Here is a 10,036-nt window from a genome sequence, read left to right as displayed (position 1 = left end):
TGGTTGCTCAATTCTCAAGGGCACCGCCCCAGTCTATTCTCGATTAGCTCTGGCACTGATTAGATCCCCAGAGCTTAGTTCCTTATGCCTCATGGGTGGTCCCCAATTTATTCTCAACTGGTCCTAGCGCTTGTCGGACACTGAGGGCTCAGCTCGCTAGTTCTGATCTCATGGGCATGGCTCTCAACCTATTCCTGATCGACCTTAGTTGTTGGTGTAATTTGTACTAATGGTCTAATTCAGATGTTGATGAATGGCAAGTGAATTAAATTAGGTGTTATCGTGATCTAATGCATTTACCGAGTGTGCAAGGTCGGATCGGGATGTTCAATTCCCTATTGGAAGGAAGTCTAGTAGGGATATTTGATTCTCTATTGACAGGTGGGGTGTCAATTCCCGATTGGTCGAAGTCCGAATGTGTGATTCCGGAAGGAAGACCAGGATGTTCAATTCTTGAAGTCTAGATATGTGATTCCGGAAAGAAGACCGGGATGTTCAATTCTCGAAGTTCGGATGTGCGATTTCAGAAGGAAGACAAGGATGTTCAATTCCTGATGGGTTCACTCGACACTTGGTAAGTGAAGGTAAGTCACTGGAGGAGAGTGTCTAAATAAGGATGCGTCCCGATTGAGGGGACAATAGGCGTCAGTCCAATTTAGGTCTATTTCAGAAATCTAGATTGAGATCTTAATTAGATCCTGATCTAGAGGGCAATGTCTAAGTGATAAATTATTCATATTAATATTGTGCTAATCTTGTTTTGTAGGTTATATATTTTTATGTTGAACTAACATATTTTGCAGACAAAGGAAGCACAAAAGGCCTTGGGTGAACAGTATTCGAGACGCCTTCTAGGCGACGGAAGGTACCTTCTAAGGCTTGGAAGGCGCCTTGCCTTCGCACTGTTCATGGAAGGCGCCTTCGGTGCTATGGAAGGAGTCTTCTAATGGATAAAATTCAGACTTCGCCATAGATAACGAACAGTGACTTTGGGATAAAACTTTGTCTATGGAAGGCGCCTTCAAGGCTGTAAAAGGCGCCTTCCACGCCCTTTAAATGAGTATCTCGACCAAGCTTCAAAGCACAACTTCTATACGAGCTTCCAAATGTCCGATCGGCTTTCTGACTGCTCCAGCTTATTGTTTCTGCCCTGCTACGACTCTACTATGCCCAACTTCCACCGAGAAGCCGTCCAAATACCGAGCTTGAGCTAACCATCTATAAAAGTGTTTGGTAACAGAAATTTAAGTTCTGTATTTAATTTCTATAAACAGAAAGTATAGGTTGTTACACTCTTCCGATCCTTGTGTATTCGATCCTCTCTTCCGGCGGTTCCGGAAGAGGTTTTTAGTGGATTATTTGTCAGTAGGTCTGTGTGACCTGAGTCTTGGAGTAGGAGTCGCCGAAGGCTTTGAACCATGTAAAAACTGAATTGCATCTTTTACTTGTCTTTTTTTTGTTCTCCTTCCACTACGTACTTATTTTAAAAAGCAAAAGTTTTTGAAACCCACATGATTCACCCTCCTCTCACGTGCATCTCGATCCAACACCAGCACTAGCTAAACTTTGGCTAGGAGGCAACATTGTCAGGGAATCATAACCACTTATTAGAGAATAATGGCTATACATCAGGGAATATTTCAATGCTCTACCACATGCGTGATGCAGAAACTTCTTCTACCCAATGGAAGTCGATCGTACATCCTCCATCACTCGACATGCTCTGATACTAGACATTCTCTGACCATCTCATTATTACAAAGGTTATGAGGGGCGATATATAAAGGGAGATCCTCTTCGTTAGCTAGGTACGTGCACACACGCATCTACTACAATTCTACTTTTTTGTACACTTTTCATTCAACCTCTTTTTGACTTGAGCATCAGGGACCTCTTTCCTGATTCTCATTTTAACGACCTTGTGTGAGATATCTGTTGTGTGCACAGGTTCGTGGGCACCATTTTCCACCGCCCCCTGCTCCACTCGAAGGTTAAAACCGTACGACGTATCTTTGATTTCTAGCCTCCCAATCCTCCATTCATTAATATTCCTGCCATCGTCACTCGTCCCCGACTTAACTTTCAAACAGGATCAAATTTGCCACCATTTGTGTAGGCTCTCTCCACTTGTTCCAAGATGTGAAGATAGAGAATACTGACAGAATCAATATCACCATGATGCCTGAAGAATACGAGCTATTTAAGAGCGCCAAGGTGCGAGCATCATTGGAGAAACAAACCGCGGATTTTCACTCACACTGAGCACCTACAGCCTCGAGGGAGGGCTCCCCACCACGAAAAGAAGATCCAAGGGGAAACAACAATACAACTTACCCCGAGCACTTTTTTGAATACTGAGAGAAGGATCGCAAGCTTCCTCAGTTGAGAATTCACCCCTAAGGGACCCGAAGAAAGGGAAGACTCAGGTCATTCGAGAAACATCTAAACAACCTAACGTGTCATTCTCTTAGGAAGTGCTAGATGAAAAAATACTCATAGGTTTAAACCCCTATCAATCGTAGAATACAGAGGCAATAGTGATCCAGAGGATCACCTCTGAAAATTTCAGAATGTCACTTTTCTACATTAGTATAGCGACCCAATAAAATGCTGAGTGTTTCTGACCATTCTTTCTAGCTCGGCATAGAGATGGTTCAATAGATTGCCAGTTAGATCTATCACCTGTTTCAAAGAATTGAAAAATATTTTTCTGCATCATTTCACCAATAGCAAAGGTACTAGAAAACTAACCACAACCTATTCATGCTCAAACAAAGAGTCAATGAGTCCTTGAGAATATACATCAAGAGTTTCAACCAGGTGATATTGGATGTTCCCTTTGCCACCTTTGAGATATTAATAAGAGTTTTTATCAAGGCCTATTAGAAAGGGAGTTTTCCTGAGCCCTCATCAAGAAGCCCGAAAAGGACTTTAATGACATATTGGGGAAAGTGGTCAAATACATTAATGTAGAGGAAGCTCAGGCCACCCGGAAGAAGGAAGTGAGGGCACCAACTTCGACTGAGCAAGCCGATCGAAGACCACCACCACCACCCATTCACCCCAGAGACCTCCGGTCGAACCTCTTGCCAATCCGAGAAGCAATGATAGAGCAATGGGTCAAAAATGTTTGTTTAAGTACCTCGAGTTGATTTTGATGTGATCAACCAAATCAAGTTAGATCCTGTTATGTTTGATCATTGTGTCTAAGTGTACAGAAACTTAGGAACACAAAAGGTCAAGAGAAAATGTAGTGAACAAGAAGGATGACACGGGAAGTGAGTCGACAGACTCGATGCATCCAAGGGATGAGAAACTGCGTAAGAGTATAATGATGGACGAGAAGAATGCATGTGGCGCTTTCAAGGGATGAGAAGTTAGAGAGGAAGACTGCTCGAGGAGGAGATTGGGGTTGAGTTCGGGTGAGCTCAACTCCTGATAACCAAAGTATCATCCACGTGAAGAAGATCAACTTGGAGACTATTTGCTTTGTGGAAGGCACCTCCAACAAGGTTGGAGGCGCCCTCGCTCCTTTATGTAGAAGGCACCTCCAACCTTGTTGGAAGCACCCTCACTCCTTCATGGAAGGTGCCCTCAAGCTTGTTGGAGGCGCCTTCAATAGTAGTTAGGTTGCTGTCGGAAGAGGATAAAGGTTTATCTTCAGTAAATAAGTTATCTTCTTGGAGACGCCTTGGACCTCCTTAGAGGCGCCTCTGAGCGATGAAAAGCAACGACTAGTTCATCTTAGGAGGCTATAAAAAGCTCCTAGAGCTAGGAAATAATCAACAATTTCTGTATTGACTTTCCTAGTCTTTTTTGAGCTGTCAACGTGTATAAAAGACTTCTCCGTCTTCAACGAAAGAGTTTTAAGTGAGATTTTTAATGTCTTGAATTAACAACCACCTAGTTGTAACTAAGTAAATTCTGACATTTTTACCTATTCTTTTTAAGTTGTTTTCTTTAATGTTAATTGTTTATATTTGCTTAATCTAATTTTGCATCCTTGCTAGGGAAAAGCAAGAAATTTTTTTTTTAACATACAAGCAGGGCTATTCACCCCCTCTAGATAGCATACGACACTTACAAGTGATATCAGAGCTCAACCATCTCAGAAGGACTAATCGCCAACTAAAGTAACTAGACAATGGCTAAACCAAGCATCTAACCACCTAAGTTCAAGGGGATGTTTGCATGTGGAAAAAGTGAATGAAGGTATTTTTCAAAATCGATTTCAAAATTTTGTTAATAATCAAATATGATTTTGTAGATCCCAAAGATCAACAAGGAGAAGAAAAAAAAGAATATATGTGAACTAAGATAGAACAAGTTAACTTCGTAGCAAGCGAACGAGCGGAATTTCACCTCCTAAGTGTGCTACCGCCAGCAGGAATCAACAGAATTAGCGCCTATGGATCAGTAAAATAACTATGAGAGAAATTTCTGGAGTTGCACGAAGGGACTTTTGAAGCCAAGCTCGCAAAATGGGGCCTGCTCCAAAATCAACTGACAAACCTCCAACTGAAAGAAGGAGAGATGGTCACTCAACTACACGCCAAACTAACGGAGCTAATCATTGGACTCACAAAGACTCCCTAAGGTATGCTCTTAATGCTTTCTCGAGGACCCCGAATTGGACGTCGATAATCGACTCCTACTACATCTCGAAGGATCTAGAGGTAAGTATGTTAGAAAGTTTATTTTTTATATTAGAACGTCATGAATCTAGATGCGTATGACTAAGAAAGGAGCCGAGTCATAACATCACCCTAAAGGCAAAAAGGGATGAACCAAACTCTAAACCTTCTATCGACAAAGACGAAGCAGTCCTCATGGTAAGAAACTTTAGTAAATTTCTTAAATCTAACAAATTCCACAAGTTACAAGCAAAGAAACACCTTCAAAGTAAAAGGAAGGTTCGATGCTATAATTGCCAGGAAGAATAGCACATCAAGGATGACTGCCCTAAACTAAAAAGGGGAAAGAAAAAGAAAAGGGGCCAAGATGAATGAAGCAAAGAAACTTAAAAGCTATGTGGTATGAATCATTGTCTTTTGAATCCAAGATCGAGGTCTATGCCAGACTGGCACTAATGGAAAATCATTAGAAGGACGAAGAAAGTACCTCAGAAATGAGCATCAACGAAGGGGGAGTGTCAATGGATGGAATCAGCGATGAAGGAGCCTCAGATCATGAGATAATGGGAGTTGATGACATAACCTCCACTTCATCTAAAAATGAAGAAGGAAAAATACTCAAGTGAAGAAGAAGGGAGCTTAAATGAAGGGGAAGGACCAACTTCTGATTCGAACTTCTCTATAGGTGAGGTATATAAACTTCCACTCATGTTAGTTAAAATTATTTCAAGTAAAAATGAAGATTTGTTTATGGCTAAAAAGAAAAATAAATTCTTGAAAAATGAGATGGTATTCCAGAGGAAAAATTAGAATCCATGTCTTCTAAGATAATTGATTCCTCTAGTATGCATACTTCTTCTAGTTCAAATATTTCATGTTTAAACGAAGAAAATAAGGCCCTTGACAAATTTATAATTGGCTCCAATACCTTAAATATGATCATAGGGAGTCAAAGAGCAAGCTTTAATAAAAAAGGGTTAGGATACAATGAATCCAACAATGAGAAATCCTACCATTGTCAAATTGCTAGGGACAATCAAAGACAAAAATCATAGATAGAAAATGGATCTTTAAGGGATATTTGGTTAATCCAATTGGAAATAACTTCTATTGGGTGCCAAAGTCAATCCTCAAGGTTAGATGATTTTGGGATAATCAACCATAGAAGACTTAATTCAAAATTCTTTTATAAATGATTGACTTGAGACAAAAAGGGGGAAACTAAGACTATTACCTTCATTACATCTCACAACACACTATAAGCATTACTTGTTTTACATATTTATAGACATGGATTAAGATGATAGGATGATACTTATAATTCACTTATGCTTATGACACTTTGATAAATTATAATGTATCAAATTTTACTGATCATTGACCAACTATGGGGAAAGTAATGTTAGACCTCATGGTAGTTTTGATGTGATCAATCAAGTTGGTTAGGTCCTGCGTTGTATTTGATCCCTGTGTCTGAGTGTGCAGGAGCTTAGGAGCACAGGAAGTCGAGCGGAAGATGCAGCTAGCAAGAAGGACGGCACGGGAAGGGAGCCGACGGGCTCGGTGTGTCCGAAGGACGAGAGAGCTGCGGAAGAGTACTCCGGTGGGCGTGAAGAGCGTGCGCGGCGTTCGAGGGACGTTAAGCCGGGACGGAAGGCTGCTTGAGGAAGGCAGGAAATTGGGTTCGGGTGAGCCCTATTTCGGTTTGCCACAATCACCCAAAAAATCGGAGCATCGGAAGTCGCAACAAGCTGGAAACGAAGTCAAAAGAGCTGAGCTGCCAGCTTGGAGGCGCCTCCAACCTGACTGGAGGCGCCTCCAGCTTGAAGGCGCCTTCAACCAGGCTGGAGGCGCCTTCAGCCAGGATGGAGGCGCCTTCAGCCTGATTGGAGGCGCCTTCAACAGGTCAAAATGACCATTTGCGTTCGGATAGAGTTCTATCCGCTGACCGAGCTGTGGAGGGGCCTTGAACTTTGCTGGAGGTGCCTTGGACCCTCGGGATAGAATTTCCAGAGGCTATTTAAAGGCCCCTGGAGCTAGGAATTAGAGAACAACTCAAGCATTCAATCTGTAGTGTTTCCTAGCAATAGTTCTGAGCTTTTGAAAGTGTAAAAGGCTTCTCCGCCGTCAGCAAAGGAGAGTTTCTTTTAGTGCGCTTCTATTGCCCTGGATTAACAACCTTCTTGGTTGTAACCAGGTTAAATCCTGATCTTCTCTGTATTTCTTTATTTAGTTTTTATTGCTTTATTAATTTATCACTATTGCACTAATTGAGTTGAAAGTACGAGGAGAGTATAGTTTAATTTTTGTTTTCAGCAATTCACCCCCCTCTTACCGGTCTCCGCTGCACCAACAAGTAAATATTTAATTAATGGATATATGTGTCCAGAGATTATAGTTAAATATTTTTAAAATAATTCTATGTTTTGTAAACTGAGGTTTAGCTTTTTAAAAACATATGAATTCAAAACAAGGGTTTAAAGTTGATACAAAATTGAATGGTTTCAAATGTTTTGAGTTTTTATCAAAACTTTAAAAATATAATGAATTTTCATGAAAATATATTTTTTTTCCTATTAGAGGACATTAAAAGAAATATGTGTTCAAAATTTCATTATTTTTTAAATTTTCTAAAATTTTCTGTGCATTTTTGAATGTGGCTTCGAAAATCAGAAAATACACTCATGTTTGTGCTAGTCAACTGTAGCAAAGGGTAGTCGACTGGTGTTTGTTTCTAGAAATTTTAAATTGTTTTAGAAATTAATTTTTGGCCAGATTTTATGTCAAAATTGATATCATAGTATGTATGATTGTCGATGACAATTTTTTAATGGTGTCCAATGAGGAGAAATAAGAAGGTTTAAGTTAGAAACTTTTATTTCTCCATATTTCAACAAACTAGAAAATTAAGCAATAAAACATATGTTAAGAGGAAGCTTGAATTTTATGCTTCATATTTATACTATGCTTATAATTTGTAAGTGTTATTTATGCTTAACTTAAACATATTATCACATATAAAAAAAAAGGGGAGATTGTGGGTGCAATCGACCTAGGTTTAATCTAGTACGATCATGGTTTTGATGTATATGTCAAAGAGTTCAAGTTTGGTTTTCATATTGATTTGATATATGTGTTTGAGTCATGTAGGACTTGGTGAACTACATATGAGAAACTTGGTGCGGCCAAGTTTAGTAAAGAATAATCCTAAGGCTCGAGTCGTTGAGATCGGTGAAGGATGGTGCATCTGAGGGACCATCAGACGAGGAGCAAAGGAGTGAGCAGAGGGAAATGGACTTCAAGGCAACGTAAAAGATGACACGAAGAGGAGCTGTGGGCTCGAGTGCATCTAAGGGGCTAAGGTCGAGGAAGAGGGCTTCAAGGCCACCTCTGGAGAGGATAAATGTGAGTGATACTGAGGCCGGTCGACTGGTCCAAATTAACTAGGGCACAAAATGTTTCTATGCCTGACGGCTGTAAAAATTAGTCGACTAGTACTATAGCTAGTTGATTGGTACTGTAGTCAGTTGATTGGTACATTGTAATAATCGACTGGTAAAAAGTCATTGAATAAAATCGTGTATTTTATGGAGACCCATTGGATGTATCCAACAGCTACACCAGTCGACTGATATATGGACCAATCAACTGGTGCAAGAAATGAGTTGATACGGGATCAACTTTTTCCTCTCTATTTAAAGGAAGCTTGAGGCATTAAGGAGGTTACCGATTCTTATTAAATACTCTTAAGTGTTTGTCCTTGAGCTTCTAAGTCTATTCTCTTCCTCCTAAACCTAAGTTTCCATCATGTAAAGAGGAAGAGAGATTTGTAAGAGGTTCTACTCCACCGAGAAGGAGTAAGCTTTAGCCGGAGTTTACTGGAGAATCATCTACCAATGGATAGGGATCGTCCACCTTACGGACACGTCGTGGAGTAAGGGTTTTATCTCTGAACCACGTAAATGAACATTTAGTGTGATTTAATTTCTTGTCTTTAGATTAATTTCTTTTATATTATTTGTATTTCCGTTACGCAACTAACCTTGTAGGAGGTTAATGATTTGGGAGTAAACAACTATTCAACCCCCTTCTAGCCAAGTCATGATCTCCAAAACTTCAAACTCACTAGTCGCTCTAATGATTCGGTAAAAGTTAACTCCATACGAAAGTCAACTAGTTCAGCTGCTAGAGGGGGGATTAATTGTCGCCTAGTTGGCCCCGCTTTGGGAGTAGGAAAGCGTTGGAAAAAGTACTTAGTTTTTCACTTCTTACCTTGAAAAGACACCCTTTCAAAAAAAAAGATAGTCCTAGGATGTAGTTGGAAGCGTAAGATGTCATCGATATGGTGTTGGGGAACAAAGAAATAATGGAACATGCGAGAGGTTAGGAGAATTTCATACAAGTGGAATAGAATGGTGACCCCACACAGAATGCGAATAGAGTTGGGAATGAATTCGTAGAGGGGAATGCGAAAATATCGACTCACATTGGAGAAAAAATTAGGGATGGGGAAGCAAAGACCCGCTAGAATTTGATCATTGAAAAAGTCACATATTCAACAAGTGACCTATGAGGGCAATCATTTTCTATTGGCATGATTATATGGAGGGAATGGGGGACCTCATAAGTGAAGCGGAGGTCGTCTAAATCTACCCTGATGCGGATATATGGGGAAGGGTCCAAAGAGAATTTAGAAAAAGAGGAGGGGAATTTCGGTCTTTTGGCATGAGTAGGGTTCGATGTTAAAAGACAGCACTGTGCAAGGAGTAAAGGAGGAGGGGGGAGGGGGGGGGGGGGGGGGGTTGATGCGTGCTTTTGGTCGTCGTCGAGTGGACTTTCTTCCTCCCTGGATGCCCCTCGCCAACGCCAGCCGTCGGCTGCCGGTTACTTCTCTTATACCGTTCCTCATCTCCGTCCTCCCCCTTCGACGCTTAGAGGAGGATTTTCCCACCTCGCTTTGAGTTCCTTCCCCCTCCATCAGTGCCACGACGCTAGGAGATCATCGCCACCTCCAACGCCATGAACGGAGTGCCGCCTTCACGACAACCGTCCACCGCACCTCCTCTTCTCCTCTACCTCGTCTCCTCCCCCTCCCTCCGGTGCCGACGCCACCGGGGAGCCTCGTCACTCCTCCTCGTATGTTGTGGTCTCTTTGCGCCATCTACATCGCCGGGAGCACGTCGCAACCCCCCGGCTAGCCACCTCCATGCACTGTAGTCGCTTCCATGCGCCGCAGTCGATGGGCTCCGCCGCCAGCGCACGCCACCGCCCCTAGCGGGCGCCGATGCCCCCTTCAACGGGCGCTGACGCCACCTCCAGTAGCGAGCGCCACCTCCCGAGGTCGGCGCCGCTCGTACTATTTGTCTACGCCAGCCTTCGAGCTGAGATGGTGTTCGCCCGGC

Source organism: Zingiber officinale, unplaced genomic scaffold, assembly GCF_018446385.1.
Source record: "Zingiber officinale cultivar Zhangliang unplaced genomic scaffold, Zo_v1.1 ctg39, whole genome shotgun sequence".
Lineage (NCBI taxonomy): Eukaryota > Viridiplantae > Streptophyta > Magnoliopsida > Zingiberales > Zingiberaceae > Zingiber > Zingiber officinale.
The sequence above is the reverse complement of the archived record's forward strand: the minus strand, read 5'-3'. Positions refer to the sequence as shown.